Here is a 22,143-nt window from a genome sequence, read left to right as displayed (position 1 = left end):
AAAAAAAGAGAGAGATAGAGAGAGTAATTCCTTCCCATCCTTGTTTTGGGAAGCATGAGGATTTGCCTAATTCTGCCTACAATAGCCAGTGCTTGGTTTCCTTCTTTCTTTTTTAAAGGTATTTTATTTTTAATTGACATATCATAATTATATATATTTATGGCATATATATTTATGATATCACAGACTTATTATATAAGTCAATAAACATATTCATCACTTCATCTGCTTATTTTTTTGTGATGAGACTATTTCAAGTCTACTTGTTAGCAATATTGAAATATATAGTACATTATTATTAACTATAGTCACCATGTTGTGCAATAGATCACTAAATTTATTCCTTTCATCTATTTGAAACTTTGTACCCTTTGACCTTTGAATTTTTCTCTCTCCTTGCCCCTTATAATCACCATTCTAGTCTCTACTCCTATGAATTGGGCATCTTGAGACTATTTTTGTAAGTGAAATCATGCAGTTCTTCCTTTCACAGCACATACACTAAATTGGAATGATACAGAGAAGATGAGCATGGCCCCCAGGCAAAGATGACATAACTATTTGTGAAACATTCCATATTTTTATGTTTAGGGACATTGGAATGAGCAAGGATTTTTTGTTTTGTTTTGTTTTGAATAGGATCCTAAAACAAAAGCAAAAATAGACAAATGGGATTGTAACACACTAAGAAACTCTCTCAGCAAAGAAAAAACCCTACAAAACAAGAGAAATATTTGCAAATTGTATTTCTGATAATGGGTTAATATCCAGAATATATTCAGAACTTTAGAATTTCAATAAAAATAACCTAATTAAAAAGTGGGCAATAGATCTAAATAGACATTTCTCAAGAGAAGTCATACAAAAGACCCATAGTTACATGAGAAGTGCTCAATATCACTAATCATTAGCAAAATGGAAATTGAATCCAAAGTGAGATATTGTCTTACTTCGGTAAGAATGACTGCTATCCAAAGGACATAGGGTAACTAGTACAGGTGAGTATGATGATTTTTCAAAATATGAAATATAGAAATACCAAATGTTATAGTAATCTTACTTCTGGGTATATCCAAAGGAAAGGAAATCGGTACATTAAAGAGATATCTGCAGTTCTATGTTTATTGCAGCACTTTAACTTTTACTTTTTTGAGGTAGCTGCACATGTTTTCATTAATGACTATACAAATTTATACCCCTATCAACAGTATACCAGGATTCCTTTATCTCACTATCTTCATTAATATCTGTTATCTTTTTGATAATAGTCATTCTAACAAATGTGAGGTGATATCTCATTCTAGTTTGTATTTGTATATCCCTGTTAATTGGTGATACTGAGCATGTTTCCATATGTCTTTTTGAGAATATGAATAAAATATAAAAGAACCTATGTGTTCAGATCCTTTGCTCATTTTTTCAATTGGGTTGTTAGTTTTGTTGCTAGTTATTTGGATATATTATATAGTTTGGATTTTAGCTCCATACCAAAAATAAATTTTATATGGTTTGAAATATTGTCTCCCATCCCACAGGTTTTCTCTTCACTGTGTTGATTTTTTCCTTTGCTGTGTAGAAGCTTTAAAGTTTGATAGAATCCCATTTGTTTACATTCACTTTTGTTGGCTGTGCTTTTGGAGTTATAAACAAGAAATAAAAACAATTCAAAAATCCTCTATGAAATCATAAAAAAACCCTAAAATGGCCAAAGGAATTTTGAACAAAAAAGCACAAAGCTGGAGGCATCGAGTCCCTTATTTCAAAGTATATTTCAAAGATATAGTAATCAGAAAGCATTATTCTGGCACAAAAACAGACACATCAAGCAATAAGGATTGAGAGCCCAGAAATAAACCTATGCATCTGTGGTCAGCTGATTTTCAACAAAGTTGCCAAGAGCAGACAATGGGAAAAGGACAGTTTCTTCTAACATCTCTACTGGGAAAACTATCTAGACATAGCAGAAGGATGGAAATGGACCATTATCTCCCCTTGTTCAAAAGATTCAACTAAGAGTGAATCCAATACACAAAAGTACAACAGAAAATATAAACCTACTAGAGGAACATATAGGGAAATAGCTTCAAGATGCTGATTTGGGCAGTCTTCTTGGATATGGCTGTGGTTTCTGCATTAACCTTGATTTCATCTTCTTGAACAGTTGGGCTGCATGAAATGGGTTGCTTCATGATATTATTTCTCTTTTAGATTATTTTTTTTTTTGAGAAAATATCTTGCTCTGCTGCTCCCATAGGCCTTGATCTCCTAGGCTCAAGTGAGCTTCCTAAGACAGCCTCTCAAGGAGTTGGGATGACATTATATGCTGCTCACTGTGCCAACACGGTCCTTTCCTTGAAGTTTCCCAGATTGAGATGTTAGACTCTCCAACTTAAAAAAAATTTCTAAAAATTAATTAATTGTTCTATTTAAAAGTACTTTCATTGCTTTAAAATGAAAGAAATACTACAAGACAGAGTAAATGGGATTCTCCCTCATTTCCAATATCTTACTCCCTTTGCCCAGTGATCCCCACTGTTAAGTTATTTTGTTCTTTCAGTCCTTTACATGTAAACACCATATAGCCACACAGACCCACAACTGCCCAGATTAATTTCTTGCCTATATTTTAAATAATATAGTATAAAATTATTCATATTTTTCTCCATTTTTTACTTAGCAATCTGTTTTATATCACCTGCCCATGTCCATAGTATGGATATCTGCCTAATTCCTTTTTAAAGATTTCAGATGCCTACAAATCAAGAAACCATTATAAATGTCTTTCTCTTTTGATGGATGTTTAAGTTATTTACAACATTTCATCATTACAAAAATTCTGCAATTAACAAGTGCATGTATATATGTGTGTGTATGTGTGTGTGTGTATGTGTATATATATATATATGAGCTCTTTTGTAAGAATAAGACTGTGAGCCAGATTCCAGATTCTTTGAAGTAAAATATCTGAATTAATATGTATATAAATTGTTTCATAAATATCTTCCTGTTTTCTTCCAAAAATGGTGTGTTAATTTATAATCTTCCTAGGAATTTATGAGGTTGCTTGTTTCTCCACACCATCCACAACTCTTGATATTGTCTGTTGTCAATTTTTCAGTTTATTAGAAAAGCATTATTTTACCTTATTTCCTTTCCTTTCATTTCTCTCTTTCTCTATCTCTCTTTGTTCAATAGGGAGATAGTTGCTTTACTTGTTTGTTGACTATCTTTCAGTTGAAATATTTTGTCTATTCTAATGTTCCATTTTCCCAGAAATTTTTGTATATCTATTAAACAGTTAAGTCCTGTACATATTTGGAAGTTAATTTTCCATTCGTTTTTTGTTCCTATAAAGCACTTTTTAATTTGTATAGTAGTTATAGTTGCATGTATAGTAGTTATACATGCACTCTGACTCGTCGGAGCACAATACAGATTTAAAAGGAAACAGGTGTATCCTGAATGAAGATGGAGTGTGTTATAACTGGGTAGAAGATACTGCTGTCTCTACCCCACATCTAATTAATAGACATGACTTTCTTGCAGGACGGAAATGTGCCCAGCCAAAAAGTTCACTTCTCTCTGGGCGCATTGGTATATGCCTGTAATCCCAGCAGCTCCAGATCTTCACAGGAGGATTGTGAGTTCAAAATCAGCCTCAGCAAAAATGAGGCACTAAGGAACTCAGTGAGACCCTGTCTCTAAATAAAATACAAAATAGGGCTGGGGATGTGGCTCAGTGCCTCTGAGTTCAATCCTTAGTAATGCTCCCCTACACCCCCAAAAAAGCTCATTTCCCCATCTTCCTTTGTAGCTACTGTTGAACATGTGGCCTAGTTTTAGACAATAAAATTAAAAGGAGTCCATGAGCAAGGATTCCAGAAAACTCTTTGAGAGAAAGAAATTTAGTGGGAAAGATTTTTTTCCTCTTTTCCTTTACCCCTTTCTCCTTCTGGAATGCAGTCTTTATTCTCCTAGGTGTGGTAGACATTTGGCAAACAGAAGTATGCTGAGGATAGCTCGGCAGAACAGCAGGACCCAGGCCCTGGATGGCATAGTGCAACAGCTGCCTCAGGTCCAGCCTGCCCACTACTAGACTCACTGTTGTATGAAAAATACTCAACAACAAAAGAAGCACGTGTTTACGCTACTGTTAATCAGGACTGGGTGCACTAGTTAGAAGGGAGTCCAGGGACTCTATTTTATAGGTGACAAAAGTGAGATTCTGAACAGGTTAAGCGATAAACAACTTCTGTGTTCTAATTTAATGCTATTTGTATTCTACAATGATTATTATTTTTCTGAAAAACAATGTGTTGAAATGTTTCAATGATTATTTAACTATATCTTTGACAATAGATGGTGGATTTGCATTGTTTTTCTTTGTAAAATTCAAAGAACATCTAGCATGGTATTCTTAATCTTTCCAAATTGTCTTACAACCTCAATCTTAAGCTTGACCTCATTCATCAAACTCTCCATATTATGTATATCTGTCATTTATCTTTATGCCTTAAAGAAAGAATAAATTCACAATTGCTTAAAAAGGAAATATTTTCTATTGGATTTTAGTATATCCCATCAAAATAATATTAATAGAAAAAGTTGCAATGACATTGTCTACTCCTTAAGATAGAGCTAGCCAGTGTATTACATATTTATAAAAGAAACTTATTTTTGAACAGGGAAATCGAATTACATCAAAAAGTGAATCTAATAATGTCAAGTTATATAATAAGAATTTCTACTTTTTTTTTTCCTAACAGACATTCATCGAGCTCTCTTCATATGTTGTTACTGGTTTTTGCTTTAGATGAAAGGATGATTGTGACAATGTCTTCAGCCTCACAGGGATCCAAGCATAATGAAAAACATAAGTAAGTGAATCAATGATTACAGATCACTGAGGAGAAATGTGAGAGAGTGTTGGTAAGGTACCACAGGAAGGGAGGAGAATATCAGAATCAAACTGTGTCTGTTAGTAGAGATAGCCCAGCAGAGGTGATGCCTCAGTTATGTTGCTATGAGAAAGTAAGAGTTAGCCAGGAATAAAAGAAGACAGATATTTCAGCTGCTTACAGTGTATTTAACAAAGATATAACACTAGGCAAGCAGGACCAAATTGGGGAAAGCTTTTAATTAGCTCAGTATAGCTGGGATAAAAAGTTCATGTGTGAGGCAATAAAGAGATGCAGCTAGGAAGCTAGAAAGGGGTAAACCAGAGAGAATATTTTTCAGTCAAGTTAATATCAGTTCCGCATGCAGTTTTGAATAATTATTATGTGCCAGGCAATGTGCTGAGAGCTGGATTTCAAAGGCCATAAAACTTTACAGCTTTGGTATAAATTGAGTTTTAGTTATTTATTTTTCCCCCTTGAAGATTCTAGAAATTTCTGGGGCCAAGCTGTGTCTTGAGGCATTCAGGAACAGGACCCTGGAGATGCAATGAAAAGTGAGCTGAGCAGTATCTGGGGTCCTGGGGAGCATTTCTCCACATGGTTTCCCATGGAAAGCTCGTGGGCTACTATTGACTCCTGGCTCTGCTTAGACAGCAACTGATGCTATTTTCTTCCTGGCACTGACATTTAGGGATGGAAAGGAAGCTGGGAATGGAAATGGGAATGGAAAGAAGTTATAGTTAAGTTTCTTTGTTTTTTTAAAGCCTCTAAGACAGCATGTAAGCTAGAAATTTCCCAAGTGAGAGGGCTGGATATGTTCAAATAGGTAAAGAGCAAGAGAGAAACGAAGTGAGAGAGAAAGAGAAGAAAGTAATTCAAATAAGCATGTTTCTAATTTCCGAAGAACTAAAATCCCTATTTTTTCCTATTGAATACTCAGTTGGTGGGAAAGATTTTGGAAGGGATATTTATTATAAACAGAATTTTCTTGAGATAACAAACAAAAAGCTTGCATACAAATAATGTGAGGTGAGTACAAGTATGCGTGTTTTCATAAGTGGTTCCCTGAAGTAGAAAAGATCAGATCAAAGGAGACCTGATCTCTGTAGAGTTTCTACCACCTCACTACAGTATGCTTATATCTGTTTATCCACCTTATAATATAAAGAAAAGCTATTATGAAAGTGTGGTACCTCATGAGAATTATTGAGAATGTCTTTATGTCTCTGTCAGTGTGCATACTCCTAATCCAATCTCTTACTGTTAACATATAACATACTTCAAAAATACTGATTGACAGCCATATATTCATGCATTTTAGAAAATGCCATTCTGTGCAGTGGAAGTTCTTAGTCTTTTTATCAACTGACACTCAATGTATGATACTCATATGCCTGACTCTTTCCCAGGGTATCTTCAAGATCACTCATTCCTCTGTGATATATGTTTGTTGACTCACAATAGGCTGGGGTGGGGTGGGAGAGGTGGATGGGAAGGGGAGGTTCACTGGATTTGGAAAGACAGTGGAATGAATTCGGACATAACTTTCCTATGTTTATAATGAATACACAATCATTGTAACTCATCATGTAACTACAAGAATGAAGAATGGGAAGTTATACTCATGTATATGTGATATGTCAAAATACATTCTACTTTCATGTATAACTGAAAAGAACAAATTAAAAATATCACTCATTCCTTACCCATTTAAAAGAGCACATTGAAATGTGAGAAGAAATGTCATATGGTATTCTATTTTATAAAAAGAAAACCATTTCCAAGTTAGTACTTGATTACTATTAACAAGTGGTTGAAAACTCTCACAGTTGATGGCTAGCGTAAAATAGGAATACTTTAAGTTTATAGAGGTTTGATTATAAAAGCTAGTTATTAATTCTATATGGTAGGCAAATATGAAACAGAAGTGAAGTAAACTACAAAGGGGAGAATAATCTTTCAAACTTTCCACTTTTTGTACTTGGTTACTTCTCTGACAATTTCTCAAATCAAAATCCTTTTAGACAGGCTGTGCAAATTGGCTTCCCAGTTGATAATGTAATTGACAGGTAATCACCTTAAGATCCTTACTCCCATCCCACATCACATTCTTATGTCCCAGGATCACATAACATTCAGGTAGTATGGGATCCTGGAGCCATAGTGCTCAAATGATTGAAATTATGATGTGTCTTGAAATCAAGTTGCTAAGACTTTTGGATAAGACCAGTCACATCCTGGTACATGGCTTGCCTGAATGATAAAAGTAGCAAAACTGGGAGGGAGAGATGGAAGAATATTCCATGATTTTGGTTTATAAGTCTTTGTGAAAAATTCTTTGTCTGAGCCTAGGCCCTTTATATTTCTATCTGATCCTGGCTTAAGGAATAACATTGCTTGACCCCCATGGGGCTCTGAGGGTTTATTAGGCTACCTTGTGAGAAATAAATTTGAAAGAATAATCTATAATATCATCAAAAGCAAGAATTTTCATTAAAAACAGTTGCTTTAGTGCATTTAAAAATTACTATGGCAATATTTACATTTTTTAAAAAATTTTTATTGTTGGTTGTTCAAAACATTACATAGTTCTTGATATATCATATTTCACACTTTGATTCAAGTGGGTTATGAACTCCCATTTTTACCCCGTATATAGATTGCAGAATCACATTGGTTATACATCCATTGATTTACATATTGCCATACTAGTGTCTGTTGTATTCTGCTGCCTTTCCTATCCTCTACTATCCCCCTCCCCTCCCCTCTTCTCTCTCTACCCCCTCTACTGTAATTCATTTCTTCCCCTTGTATTTTTTTCCCTTTCCCCTCACTTCCTCTTGTATGTAATTTTGTATACCCCTGAGGTTCTCCTTCAATTTCCATGCAATTTCCCTTCTCTCTCCCTTTCCCTTCCACCTCTCATCCCTGTTTAATGTTAATCTTCTTCTCATGCTCTTCCTCCCTACTCTGTTCTTAGTTACTCTCCTTATATCAAAGAAGACATTTGTCATTTGTTTTTAAGGGATTGGCTAGCTTCACTTAGCATAATCTGCTCTAATGTCATCCATTTCCCTGCAAATTCTATGATTTTGTCATTTTTTAATGCAGAGTAATACTCTATTGTGTATAAATGCCACATTTTTTTTATCCATTCGTCTATTGAAGGGCATCTAGGTTGGTTCCAGAGTCTCGCTATTGTGAATTGTGCTGCTATGAACATCGATGTAGCAGTGTCCCTGTAGTATGCTCTTTTTAGGTCTTTAGGGAATAGACCGAGAAGGGGAATAGCTGGGTCAAATGGTGGTTCCATTCCCAGCTTTCCAAGAAATCTCCATACTGCTTTCCAAATTGGCCACACCAATTTGCAGTCCCACCAGCAATGTACAAGTGTACCCTTTTCCCCACATCCTCACCAGCACTTGTTGTTGTTTGACTTCCTAATGGCTGCCAATCTTACTGGAGTGAGATGGTATCTTAGGGTGGCTTTGATTTGCATTTCTCTGACTGCTAGAGATGGTGAGCATTTTTTCATGTACTTGTTGATTGATTGTATGTCCTCCTCTGAGAAGTGTCTGTTCAGGTCCTTGGCCCATTTGTTGATTGGGTTATTTGTTATCTTATTGTCTAATTTTTTGAGTTCTTTGTATACTCTAGATATTAGGGCTCTGTCTGAAGTGTGAGGAGTAAAGATTTGTTCCCAGGATGTAGGCTCCCTATTTACCTCTCTTATTGTTTCTTTTGCTGATTCCTAAACCAGACAAAGACACTTCAAAGAAAGAAAACTACAGACCAATATCTCTAATGAACCTAGATGCAAAAATCCTCAATAAAATTCTGGTGAATCAGATACAAAAACATATCAAAGAAATTGTGCACCATGATCAGGTAGGATTCATCCCTGGGATGCAAGGCTGGTTCAATATACGGAAATCAATAAATGTATTCACCACATCAATAGGCTTAAAAATAAGAACCATATGATCATCTCGATAGATGCAGAAAAAGCATTCGACAAAGTACAGCATCCCTTTATGTTCAAAACTCTAGAAAAACTAGGGATAACAGGAACATACCTCAATATTGTAAAAGCAATCTATGCTAAGCCTCAGGCTAGCATCATTCTGAATGGAGAAAAATTGAAGGCATTCCCTCTAAAATCTGGAACAAGACAGGGATGCCCTCTCTCACCACTTCTGTTCAACATAGTTCTCGAAACACTGGACAGAGCAATTAGACGAAAGAAATTAAAGGCATAAAAATAGGAAAAGAAGAACTCAAATTATTACTATTTGCAGATGACATGATTCTATACCTAGCAGACCCAAAAGGGTCTACAAAGAAACTATTAGAGCTAATAAATAAATTCAGCAAAGTGGCAGGATATAAAATCAACACGCATAAATCAAAGGCATTTCTGTATATCAGTGACAAATCCTCTGAAATGGAAATGAGGACAACCACTCCATTCACAATATCCTCAAAAAAAAAAAAAAAAATAAAAAAATAAAATACTTGGGAATCAACCTAACAAAAGAGGTGAAAGACTTATACAATGAAAACTACAGAACCCTAAAGAGAGAAATAGAAGATCTTAGAAGATGGAAAAATATTTAAAATTTTAAACTTTTATGTTGATACTTTAAATATAAACGTTAATGAAAAGTAAAGGTATTATAAATTATGGCTCAGGGAAGATTGAGGAAGAAGAAACTGCCTATTTCTGAATTTTCCTAACTCAATGTGTTATTGTAATTAAAAGAGGTTCCAGGAAAGAAACAAAACTAAAAACCTCAACTTGGCCTTATTCAAAGTTAAAGAATTTGTGTAATTCTGATTTTCCATTCCTTAAGGAATGAAAAAACAATAAAATCACAGAGAATAATTTGAAAAATGACAACTTGATAAAGCAGATAAAGGGGCTTCATATTGATACAAATAAAATTAAAAAGGGATTAACAGAAAATAATTAAAAAGAAACACAAGAATGAATGAGGGCCTATCCCCAAATAGAGAACATGTACAACAAAGAGATTCTCTCTGAATCTTGAAAGTTGAAATATTACTATTATCAAAAAGGATACTTTATGTAGCAATCATTACAGGCAGAAAAATATAAATAGTTTAAGAAAAGTTTTAAGATATTCATGGATAAACTGATATTTTCAAATGTTGTAGGTACTTTAAATAGCTATGGGAACTAGAACCTTTTTAAATGAATGAGGATCCCGAACTTCTGACACAGTATAGTGAAGGACTGCAGTGTGGCCCCTGGAGTTTACCTGCCTGGCTTCTAGTCAGTTATGTTTAGTTTTTGAATGTTGGTTAACCTCTCTAAATCTCATTTGCATGTGTAAAATAATAAAGTGTCACAACATAGCTCATTGGATTGCTGTAAAATTTTAAGCATAGTGCTAAACACATAGGAAGTCAATTAAAATACTAGTTATTGTTATACTATAACAAAACATGTATTTGTTGAAACTTCTCTGAACTTTTGAGGTCAAAGAACCTGCAAAGACTTTCAGACCTATTGTAAAAGTTCAGCTATTGAGCTTGGAGGAAATTGGCAACATCTACCATATTTTAGCCTCTTATGTAATATCCCCAAAGGTACAATTTTGAAATTATATAACAATTTTAAAGTTTATTACATGTTCAAATCTGTCATCAATTGTGTTTGGCAATATTCACTGACCATAATTTTGTCAACTTCAGTGTTTGTTATGAGAAGCTCCCCTGGATATCTTCATTTAAACTTTTATTAACTTCTTTGTAAATATTTACTTATCCCTAAACTAGAAAAGAATCTTTTGCCTTGCCCTGGTGATCAAATTCTCTCATTTAAATTTTTTTGTCTCAAGTGATAGTAAAAGAAGAATGTTGTTTTTCCTTAGCTATTGAAGTTTTCTGAGTGTATTTACTGTAAGTAATGAACTTTAATTACTTTTGCAATTATGGCTTATTTGATTGAATTTTCCACTGACTGCACAAAACATCTGTCCTGCTGGGACCATGCATACTCTCTGATCTGGGTACAAGATGCTGTTAAAATATAGTAACATCTGTAGTCCATTAATTTGTAAAGCAATAGGCAAGTTTGGCTTCCAAAAGGGTTTGGCCAAGTTTATACTTGGGAATTCTCTTTCTTTGCTTCCCATCTAAGTGGACTGAGACAACTCATCTTTCTGCTTTGTTTTAGTCACTACTTAGTATTTGATGCTGAAATATAAATAATTAGATTAGTATTTGATTTGATGCTCTATTTTATTCTAGATACATTATCTTTTCTCAGAGATAATATAAATAACAACAGTGAGAAGACACTTCATTATAATTTTATGGACACCAGGATGCTGTCACTGGGCTGCTAAATGATATGAAGATTTTCTTGATAATAGCACTTTAATGTGCATCTCTTTGAAGACTAAGTGTAAGGATACTTGAAAGGTGAGGAAGAGGCTTCTAGGAGAACAAGAAGCTTTTAATTTTGTTTGAAAGCACACTGAAAGACTATCATTACTGTTACTCTTGTTCTTGTTTCTCACAGAAATGTTCTCACTAAGTCTCAGGATATATGTCTCTCTCAGGGTCCTTTTCTGTACCCTTACACTTCTGAGAAAATAGGTGAAGCATAAGGAAATCATAGAGTAGTAATGATATTGATATAAAGAGGTTTGATACAGGTACCCATAAAGGTTGCACCTTTCTCATGTAGAGTTTGGAGCCCCTTTTCTTTTACTCAAATTTGGTTAATGTTTCATGATCAGTAACAAGATCACTTCCATGTTCAAAATGTTCAGGTATGTTCACAGGTATGTTCACCTGTGTTTTCCAGGACTTCTTTCAGTCCCTTGCCTTGTGTTGGGCCTCTGACTGGTGAGATGTGGTTGGAAGTGATGGATGTCACTTCCAAGGCTATGTCTCCAGCATTTTCTGTCTTTCCCAAGTCAGCTGTGGCGGTCAAGTGCTCCACATGGCAGAGCTAGATGATGAGGAGCCTACTTCACCCATCTTAGGAAGAGCTTCCAGTTGGTAAGAAATAATCATTTGGGGGTGTTAAATTTCTGAGATTTACTTTTATTGAGGCAGCCATATTAAGTCTGCCCCCAAACTGTCTACTAAGCAACTTATTTAAGCTATGGGTAATCCAGTTAGGTAGTTACATTGTACCTATGAAGGCTAACATTGCTTAGGATTACTGTGACTGTTTGATACTTTCTTAATCATGTATTATATCTATTCCTCAGTTCAACAAGATAAAGCACCTAGAGTCACACACATATGTGTAAATATGTGTGAATCAATATGGGATATATATATTTTATTCAGCAGATCATTGACAAAACTACTGAGAAATTATCTTGGTGAGGTAGGGAGAGGGAGCACCTAGTAGTAGGCTCAGGAAGCCACATGGAAGGATGACTATGCCAGTGGACAGGAGTGAGAACCAGACGATCATCAAGGGTCAAGGAAAGATTGCAGTGACCTGTCAAGGAACATTCCCTGAGAAGGCTTCCAGCAGTACGGAGCAACCTTGAGACCCAGAGGGAAAATCATGGCCATGTCAGCACCACTTTGGGACTTGCCAATGCAAACGGCTAGACCTGTATTGAGAGTTCTTTCCTCTCTGTCATAGACAAGGATGAAAACACACTAAGGGAGAAGGGCTGAACCTCTTGAGGAAATCTGATGCACTCTCTCTTCCACTTCTGCACTTCCTAAATGGGTTTTAAACATCCTAAAATGTCGACAATGTGTTCATTTCCTGTGGTGGATTTACAGTGTGTGACAGGAAATCCATTTCTTTTCCTGTAGATGCTAAATTCATTACCTTGACACAGAATTCAGACTCACTCTCTGCACTTGCTGCCATAGCAACCAGTATTGGGCATTTTTTTTTTCTTTCTATTTTTCCTTCCACTGGAAGCTGCATAGTCAAATGCAGCAGTAGAAGCTGCATTAAAAATGTTTTTTTAAAAGACATCTAACACTGTTATATCAAGGGGTTCTTCTTACTGTCACCATCATAGTTATATTATTCATAAATCTATAATCACGTTATAGACCATAGCATTCTAGATTAGCAGAGTTTGGCTTTCTTTAAAATCCTTTTATGAGTGAATTTATCTGTTTCCTTTTTATGTTTTTTCATAGCAATGAGAGTTATTTGAAATAATGAAAGAGAGAGATTTTTCTTATTCATCTAATAGAATTCTCTGCAGAGCTGTAATTACTATCAGAGGCACGTCCTGGACAGGTAATAGACATAAGTGATCCAAATGCTATTATGGCTCTGAATAATGTCATGCTTAAATTCTACACGGTTTGGTATGTCTTCTGGTTTTGGCTTAAAGAAAGGAAAAAATACCTCAAGCTCATCATGGCAATAAATTATCTTGCTTCCTAAATGACAGAGGGAATAATTAAAAAATAAATCAAAATATTTCAGGGTAAAATATTTGTGGGGTTAGCTTGGAGTGATGGCTGAAGGGGAGGAGAAAGAACACTTGGCATGCCTGCCTCAGTCTCAGGAGGACCTATTTTTGAGTATCCAGCATGCAATATGCTCACACATATTGTAAGGGTAGGATCCTGGGCATACATACATCAAGGTCCAGAGAAGTCATAACACCAACAAGGTATATATCTGTGTCATTGCCAGGCTAGTGACTATATAGCAACAATCACTTGGCATAGTACATTCAAAGGGCTCAAGCCACCAAGCCCATCTGGTCCAACTTACTTTGATTATTTAATTATTGTTTTAAATGTAGTATCCAGAAACTACTTAGGAGAGTGTTCAAAGAAGAAAGAACCATGATATTTTATAGCTCAAAGCAGATAGCATATCAGCAATTAACAAAAGAATGGTGGTATATAAATTTTTAAAACTGTGTGTGTGTGTGTGTTTCTTCCTCATGTTTATACTTACCTGGGCCTACAGCAGAGGTATTTTGCATTTAGTGATTATCTAAATTTCTCTCCATATTCTTTAGGTCTAAAATAAATTCAAATGTATATAATAGTATTCCATGCTTCACACTATGGCACACATCTATAATCCCAGTAACTTGAGAGGCTGATGCAGGAGGATTGAGAGTTTGAGGCTATCCTCAGCAATTTAGTAAGTACCTAAAACAACTTAGTGAGACCCTGTATCAAAATAGAAAAAATGAAATACAAAGGGATGGGTGTGTAGCTCAGTGGCAAGTTGCCATGGGGTCCAATACTCAGTACCAAAATAAATAAATAAATAAATAAAAATAGAAAAATAATACTATTCTTCTACTATCACATATCCATTATATCTTCCTCCAGTCATTTCCCTTATTAATATTTTGCTTAAAATATATCCACACACAGTCCAAATAAAGCAAATGCTATTGAATAGTAGAGCATTTTAAGCCTCACATTGGGATTATGTTCAACTTCCCAAAGTATATGAAGACACTGCATTGATCAGCAACTCTTTCATTAAAATAGTATGATAGTGAATTTGAAGAATATGAGTGAAATTTTTAAGAAAAGTATGATGAGTATAAACTCAGAATCAATAAGTGCTTGAAGAACTGCAGACCAGGCAGACATAGCAGGGGCTACAGAAATGAATGGTTCAGAGCACCATTCCTCAGGCAGCTGGTCGAATCAACAAGAACAGCAACAAGATTTAGAAAATGTACCACCAATTACATGTGCTAGCAGGAGCTCAGGTGAATTTACTAGTAACTAACTAAATGAGAAAAACTTCACAGAAGAGTGGGACTTGATAGATGCAACCAAAGGAAGAGCTCATGGTTGAAAAACAGTGGTAACTAAGGAAGAGGTATTCTAAGAGGTGAGTAATGCAAGAACTGTGACATTCATCAGAAAGAGCTAAACACAAGTTCTGGTTGTATTAGGGTGGGACATATGTAAAAATGATGCTTTCAGGAAATAGAATGAGGAAAATTCAGTGTATTGGCTGTCTGGGGGGAATATGGATGGGTCGAATATCCAGGAAATTTACAAGGATGGTTGTCTCGAAATCATGAGCAAAGAAAGAATATACTTATTTTAGGTTAAAAAGTTGATAAAATTGAATGATTAAATGCAAAGCATACATATATAATTAATTTTAAATTTAGTATTTTGTCATAGGAAAGAAGTTATTTGTAGTTTATATTTTTCATTTTCTTTAAGAGCACCATACCCACCCTCGTTTTTTTTTTTTTTTTTTTTAATGAGACAATTTCAGGGAAACTATGATGCTAAAAATATTTTCATAGTAATGCAAAGGTGTTCTATTTGCTTGTGTTTATTACTGTTATTTTTAAGCAAATTTATAAATATTTAAAAATATTCTTAATTTCTATTTGCCATAGGTAAATAGTGATATTATAATCTACTTAAAATCTCTTTGGCATTCTCAGTAGATTTTAAGAGTATACAGGGATTAGGAGGCCAATAAGGGTGAGAACTTTGGGTGTTTTTCAAAGTATTTCTGCTGCTTTACCCATCAATGTGGAAAAGTAGAGCTAAGCTCTGATACTGAATGAATACTCCTATAATCAAATCCTAAAATGGAGAGTGTAAGCTTTGAGTGATTTAGTGATAAAACCAAATCAGTTTTTTTTTTCAAACTATGTGAGAAAGCTGTCACTCTCCAGCACCCACCAGTTTTAAACACAGCTATTTTTATATTGTATGAGTTATATATCATTTAATAAAAGCTCTTCTTTCTTCCCTTCTTCATAGTGCTACATTCATTTTTCGGCATGTTGACTGGAAAAATCCTATCTTGATAATTGTATCTGGCACAGGAATTAATACAGGTGATATCAACTGCTTTGTATTTTACCTTGATCACCTAGCAAATAAAGATAGATAATAACCTGAAATTGACAAATAACTGTTTAATTAGGAATGTACAACATGGAGGCATGGCATAGCATACCCCTATCAATAAAGATATGGCATTTATAGTTTTTATCCATGCAGGAAATTCATCTGCTGCCAATTAACTGGAAATGTTCAGAACAAGCACATAGGAACACAAACTAAATTCCTTGATATGCTTCTTGTTTTAAGGCATAATTCTGACAGATCACATTCATGCAGATGAACAGCAGAATGAAATATTTCTCTGACTCATTACAAACCAACAGGACTCTGAAATAGAAGTCCTGCTGGGGGAAGGACATGCAGAGGAGACAGTGACAACCAAGCCTTGCCACCACAACATGGCTGCCCACGGATTCTCTTGAGAGGCCAGGCCCTGTGTTTCACCAAATACAGATTTATATGTATATTTGTGTTGTATCCTCATGTTCATTTGAGAGGCCATTCCACTGATACATGCGTAGCTTTCCCAGTCTCAAGAATATTTTGGATACCCAAATGCATAGTCCACAAAATAGCAGAATTGAAGTACCAAAGTCATGAAAAACAAGAGCTAAAGAACTAACTATTCCAGATTAAGGGGACTGACAAGATGTAAAAAGAATGTGGAATTATTTGTGCTATTTTTTTAACATTTTAACTATAGAGACATTTACCAATAGACCTATGTATCTGTGTGGGAAATGATTAAGAATGCAGCTTTTGACATCAGAGTTCCTGGGTTTAGATCTCAAATCTATTACCTGCTAGCAGTGTAACTTTCAAATTAATTACTCTAATTGCTTTGGTTTTCTCATCTTTAAAATGGAGAAAATAATGCCTCTTACCCATTAGTTTGTCGTGAATATTTAATGCATTAATATAAATCAGGTGCTTAGAAAAATGTTAGCTTTCACAAATATTTGTTAGAATTATGAGCATTATTTTTGCTATACCAATTGTTGTGCATGAAATATTAGAATGAACTATAATATTATTCTATCTCTAGGTAAGTGTCAATCTATCATCTATCACCATCTAGTTGCTAGCTATGCAGAATCTTTGATAAAGCAAATAGATGTAGTGATGGCATGTCTGCCATTGCCCCAGGAGATCACAGGAGTAGACAGGTTAAGAGATCAGGGAAAACTGTTAATGAGACATTCTAGGAGACTTGACCTTCTGGCAAGGTAACTCACTAATAGCTCAAGACAGAGAGTGTTTCTGAGAAGTAATGTGATATGTGAGACATGAATTTCTACTCAGTATACAAGTCCAAGAAAACTTTTTTAATCTCTTGAAAATGTTATTTTTTTTTACATGTACATCTACCTGTTTTGAACTATTATAGCTCAGCATATGAGAGGAGAATGTGGTCCAAATTAGCATTAGAAACCTTGACATCAACAGAACAAGGCCTGCAAGGATGAGAGGGGATTCTAATAATGGAAGCCATTTAGTTGAGGGTAATATGCTGTGGGAACATTGAACCTGAGATCATAAAACACAGTTGGTCTGGTGCAGTGTAGCTCTTACCCTGTGGCTTTGCTCTTAAGACCAGCTGTGGTACATTGTACTCATCAAATTTTATATCCTTAATTTTGCTCGTTTCTCAGAACTTTGAGAAATGTTGAAACTTTCTATTAGGCCATGAAATCAACATAACAAAGTGTAAGAATTAGATCATCAAAACCAAGTAGGTTTACTGGTTCATTCCTTACTTTCAGTACTGTCTTCATCTATTCTTCAGAGTTAGCTGAGACAAAACAAGGCTGTGTCCACCAGGGTTCACCAGCAACGGGAGTAAGTTCCAGCATCTCATTGGAGGATTCTTTTTCCTGCTGAGGAGGATATAAACTTAGTCTCAAATAATTAGTGAAGAACAAAACACAAATAGTCAGAAACATATTTACAGAAAGCGGAGCCCCTGATATATCTAGTCCACATGGGTGCTGGATCTAGACAAAATAAAGATGGCTACAGTGGTTTATTTAAGGGGGTACATCAAAGGCAGGGATAAGATTTCAAGGGCAGAGTCTTGCTTCCTGATGTCTTGCAGTCAGCAGGTTGATTGACATTTTGGTAGGTCACACCCATCTCAGGTGCTATGTGGGCCACAACAGAGCAGGATAGAAATTCACAGTCTCTGGGCAGTTGATCAGAGAAAATGTCCACTGGTTAAAAGATGTTTCTATCCACTAGGCTTCGATGCTTGGTGACCCACACGCAACCCATGGAGGATGGCTTGTGACACACCAGGAAACAGGAATCACTAGATATTATAAACTGAGGGAGGAAACTCAGAGTTTACTCTACCCCTGGGGGTAGAGAGGAACAGAGGGAAGGTAGTATTTTTGTAGAACTCAGAACTAAGGGTTGTCTGTGTGATCAATGACTCAGTATCATTAAGATAGGTGGTATGTGGCAGGGAACTAGAACCATGTAAAATGCTGCTGAGGTATGGAAAAAGATGAAGAAATACTTTGTGTCCCCCCCCCCTTCCAACTGTAGTTTTCCACCAGTGTCTCTAGCTGGTTAATTATGCCAGGAAGCCAATTTGTAAAGGGACCTAGTAAATGTGGTTTGTAGGAATAAGGTATGAATGGGTCTGCTTGCAAACAGGCTATGTCCACCACCACCTCTCTCTCCATGTCTGAAATAACAAACAGAAGTCAAATGACTTCTTGGCATATGTACTGTTTAGAAGAAGTTTCCCCTCCCAGGTGCTGTTTCCTTAATTTTTCAGAGGAAGTCACTTCAAGAGTTATTATTATCTCAACCTTGTAGATGAGAAGACGGGATCTGGGAAAGGTTCTGGTCTATGTCTGTGATTGCAGAGCCAGAAGGGAACAGAGGCCACCTGGTTCCATGCCTACTTATCTTCCTTTCCTCTATATCTGTTCAATACTTAAAAATCTTGTTTTGTATTTTGGCGGAACTATAGAGTTTAAATCTCTGAGGCTAAAATAGATAACAGAATTCATGCAATTTGATTTTAAAGATGCATAACCTATGGTCTGGAAATGTTTTCTTGATAGAAATGGGAACTATAACTCAGAGTTTCCTTAAAAAGTTGAGTAATTACATCACTAACCTAAAGGCTCTCTGTTCTCTCTACATAAAGTCACTGAAGAATCTCAATGAGGATGGGAATGAAGAGCTCTGGTGGAAGGAATTTGCCTTGAGAAGTCAAGGGGATACTTATGTGCATGTGAAGTCACCTCTGTTTTTTCTGAAGTAGAGAGATAGACTATATGCTAAGGTCAAAAGGGAGGGAGGACAATGGGACATCAAGAGTATGACATATGTTTGAGCTGTCTGCTGAGGAAATGGGAAGTGAGTATAACTAGGAAAGCACACAATGACTCATATGTAATGGAACATTGAAGACCTATTCATACCAGCCAAGGATGAATGGGTCAAATGTGAGGTGACATCAGTCAGCATGCTTTCTTCAATAGTGCTTATGGTTCTGGACAAGAACTAAGAAAGTGAGTTTTTAAACTGATCTAGCATTGTAGAATGGTCTGGTAGGTGAGGCAGACTGGTTAGAAAGTGAGTAAACTCTGTGCTTTCTTCACATAGGCTGGAGAAAATGAATGTCGGAGAAGGGTTGTATCAGAAAGTAAAAGCCTCATGAGCTGGGGGTATGGCTCAATGAGGAGTACTTGACTACTATACATGAAGCCCTGGGCTTCATCCCCAGTTCTGCCAAAAAGTCTCTATGGAGTTTAAATTTTGATTTAATGAAAAACTTATTAGAAGAAGTGAATGGGTAGAAGGCTAAAATCAGAATGTGATTTCTAAGTTGTTTTTAGAACTGTGAAGTTCAATACAGAAGCTGTCAACTGTAAAATTGGGATGTGCAATAAATGTAAAATGGAGACCAGACTTTGAAGACTTAAAATTAAAAAAGAATGTAAAACATGTAAATATTTTTCAAACTTAATCTATATTTAAATGATACTATTTAGGCAATATTTGCACAAATAAAATAGTAAAATTAATTTTACCTTTTTTTAGTGTGGCTACTAGAAAAGTTAAAATTACATATGTGACTTATATTATATTACTATTGAATGGCACTGTTTTAGCAGTTGCATAGTTAAAGATTCAAGACAGCTTTTTAAAGTATGTCTGAATAGGTCATTTAATGGGATTGTATGGCATATTGGCCAATATTGGAAATAGAAAATTGCCGCAGTATAAAATATATAAAATATTTTCATGTACTAATGACGATTGCTTAATTTAAATAAGAAGAATTTTCCTAGTTTTGCACCAAAGTTTTGAAAACAAATTCAGTTGTAAATAGTTTAATATGTTTATATTAAAGAAACACACTGAACAGTTTCCTATGTTTTGTCTTTATAGTAATAAGTTAATTCTATACCCACAATCATGAGTTGGCAATATAGAAATGATTATTTTGTGTCTGTCACATAGTGCTCAATATTCAAATTGAATATGTGTCTAGAAATTTAGAGAGATTTCTCACTAATACTACTTTCAATGCTGCTATCAAGCACTTTTCATTCAAAGTAGATTTTAGAGATAAATTCAAATGGCTTCTGAACTGATTTTTTTTAGTTGCATTTATCTTTGTAAGTTGTATGGATGTAGCTTCAAAATAAGCCCCGTCTACATATGATTCAGTGATCTTCAATAAGGGTGCCAAGATCCCCTGATCCCCGGGGAAAGGACAGTCTCTTCAATAAAAGCAATGGGAGACTAGACGATACACATGAAAAAGAAAGAAGCTGCACCATTGTCTTACCTTATAGACAAAAATGAACTCAAAATTGATTGAAAACCTAAACGGGGACCTGAAACTATAAAACTCCTAGAAGAAAGCATAAGGGAAAACTTCATGACATTTGGATTTGGAAATGATTTCTTGGGTCTGACCCCAAAGGCACAGACAACAAAAGCAAAAATAGATGAGACTGTCTCAAACTTAATAACTGTACATTAAAGGAAACAATCAGAGTAAAGTGGCAACCTGTGGAAAGGTAAAATATCTATAAAATATATGTAACTTGAGGCTAATATCTAACATGTATAAAGAATTCTTACAACTCAGAAATAATAATAATAATAAAACTAACCACCAGAGTTAGAAATAGGCAAGTGTCTTACATAGGCAGTTTATGAAATAAAATATACAACCTGCTAGTAAACAAATGAGACAATAGTCAAAAACAAGTATGAGATATGACCTCATACCCAGCAGCATGGCTACTTGCAAACAAAAACAGAAAATAACTGTTGATAAGAATGTGAAGAAATTGGAATCTGCACTGTTGGTGGGCATGCAAAATGGTGCAGTTGCTATGGAAAACAATACCCTGTTGCTCAGAAAAATTAAACATAGAATTATCTCATGATCAGGCAATCTCAATTTTGAGTATGTGTCCAAAATAACTGAAAACGGATCTCAAAGAGATATTTGCACACCTGTGTTTATTGTATTAGTATTGACAACAGCCAACACATGGAAGCAACCAACTGACAGTTGAATAAATAAATAAAATTTGGAATATAGGTAGAATGACATATTAATCTGCTTTAATATGAGAAATTCTGTTACATGCTACAACATAGATGAAACTTGAGTATATCGTACCAATGATAGCAAGAAATGCTATATGATTTCACTTATTTGAGATTTGTAAAATAGTCCAACTCACACAAAGTAGAGTGTGGTTGCCAGAGGCTGGGGGCGGAGGAGAAAATGAGGAAGTGTTATTTAGTGGGTGTAGTTCAGTTTTGCAATATAAAAAAAAATATTTTCTAAGATTTGTTGCATGACGATATAACTATGTAATTAAAAATGATTAAGATAATAAGTATTGACATTTTGTTAATGTTGAATTTTATGCTGTGTTTTCCTGACTCCAATTAAAAAGACAAACCTTGAAAATACAATATTTCTTCAATAAGTGAAAAAAATTATAAAGTGTTAGAGAACCATGAAACTTCCAGCAACTGATATATTTTTGAATCCAGAAATTTCATCTTTGTAAAAAAATTCTCATAGCTTTTTTCAAAATTATTCTTAACATTAAAACATATGACTTTTCATGTATAATTTTCATGCTATTTAAATTTATTACTTGTAGAATATTTAAGAAAAACACTGAGAATAATTAAGAGAAGTATTAGCATTTATATCCTATTCCTTATTTCAAAAACATCTTTTCTTTCATCATCTAATAATGAGCTTTTTATAGTTACTGCCCTACCTATGTTTCTTTCAAGTATTAAAAAATCATTAACGCAGAGATTCTACTTAATTATGTTCACAAAGTTTTGCGTTTCTTTCAATACTTAATCTAAATTGAGATTCAGTATTTATTATCAACAGTTGTGTGTAAATGAAAAT

The 22,143-nt window shown here is 34.9% G+C and overlaps 1 non-coding gene across 1 annotated transcript; it reads left to right on the top strand.

The window, feature by feature from the left end:
• The first annotated feature begins 477 nt into the window (after positions 1-477).
• LOC143402724 (U6 spliceosomal RNA) lies at positions 478-583 on the top strand. Its single transcript, XR_013091785.1, has one exon. It is a non-coding gene; the product is annotated as a U6 spliceosomal RNA (small nuclear RNA).
• Positions 584-22,143: the final 21,560 nt, after the last annotated feature.

This window comes from Callospermophilus lateralis, chromosome 6 (genome assembly GCF_048772815.1).
Source record: "Callospermophilus lateralis isolate mCalLat2 chromosome 6, mCalLat2.hap1, whole genome shotgun sequence".
In the NCBI taxonomy this organism is placed as follows: Eukaryota; Metazoa; Chordata; class Mammalia; order Rodentia; family Sciuridae; genus Callospermophilus; species Callospermophilus lateralis.
This window is presented reverse-complemented; position numbering and strand designations above follow the sequence as displayed.